Genomic DNA, 1268 nt, shown 5'->3' with positions numbered 1-1268 from the left:
GTTCCATACTAAAATAAAAAAAATTAAAAAATTAATCATTAATATTTAAATTGGAAAAACTACCATTTGTACCCATGAATTTTGCGAACGCTGACAAAAGTACCCATCAAACAAGAAAACTAACGTTGTACCCATGAAAGATGGGTTTCGTGTGACAATAGTACCCAAATCGTGATTTTTCGTTGACTTTTTAATAAAATTTCCAAATTACCCCTTCTATTTTCTTCCCCAAATTTCAAATTTCACAACCCTCATCCTTCGTCTTCCTCCTCTACTGCTGCCAGCCACCAGGCATGAGCTGACTGATTTTGCCTTCATCCAGAACCTTCTTGTGCTCCGTGACTTTCAACCATATGCAAACCCTAGTGAAGCTGAAGACGAGGCTGGCAAGGCCACTCCCGAACCCGATCCCAACAATAGCTAAAATAGACAGGCCCCTGGTCTTGATGGGTGGAAGAGGGTAGCCGTAGAGATCCTTGTTCCCCAAGAAGGAGGTAGCGTTGAGGCAGGACAAGTGCTGGTCTGGTTGGACAAAGAAGGTGGTATAGGCCCGGAAAGCCTGTTATTAGAGACATCGAAGGTGGAGATCCTGACGAGGAGGCCCAATTGCTGGGGAATGGGACCAGTGAGGAGGTTATCATGGAGGTCAATGACGTTGAGGTAGGCGCACATTATGAGCTGTGGCGGGATCTGGCCCTGGAGTTGGTTAGAAGAGAGGTTGAGGACGGCGAGGTTGACGAGGGAATGGATGTCGGGAGGGATGGATCCGGTGAGGGCATTGGAGGAGAGGTCGAGTGATTGGAGGTAGGTGCAGTTGGAGAGGAAGGGAGAGATGGTTCCTCTGAGAGAGAGGTTGTTGAGGGAAAGCCTCAAGATGCGGCCATTGTTGCAGGTTGCCCCTTTCAGGTTGGATAGTAGTCGTTCCACAAGGTGGTTGGCAGCAGTAGAAGAAGAAGATGAAGGATGAGGGTTGTGAAATTTGGAATTTGGGGAAGAAGATAGAAGGGGTAATTTGAGAATTTATTAAAAAGTCAATGAAAAATCACGGTTTGGGTACTATTGTCACACGGAACCTATCTTTCATGGATACAATGTTAATTTTCTTGTTTGATGAGTACTTTTATCAGCATTTACAAAATTCATGGGTACAAATAGTAGTTTTTCCATTTAAAGTTTAATAAACCTTTCTGGACCGCTATACTAATAAATCAATTATCGGTTTTTTTGGCCTGAGTCCACAAGACAAAGGCTTATTCTATTAATTTTAT

General features: G+C 43.6%; 1 pseudogene; it reads right to left on the bottom strand.

Annotated features, from left to right (window-relative positions):
- Positions 1-271: 271 nt before the first annotated feature.
- On the bottom strand, positions 272-957 carry LOC112803674 (receptor-like protein 44; annotated as a pseudogene).
- Positions 958-1268: the final 311 nt, after the last annotated feature.

This window comes from Arachis hypogaea, chromosome 5, assembly GCF_003086295.3.
Source record: "Arachis hypogaea cultivar Tifrunner chromosome 5, arahy.Tifrunner.gnm2.J5K5, whole genome shotgun sequence".
NCBI lineage: Eukaryota > Viridiplantae > Streptophyta > Magnoliopsida > Fabales > Fabaceae > Arachis > Arachis hypogaea.
The sequence above is the reverse complement of the archived record's forward strand: the minus strand, read 5'-3'. Positions and strand labels throughout refer to the sequence as shown.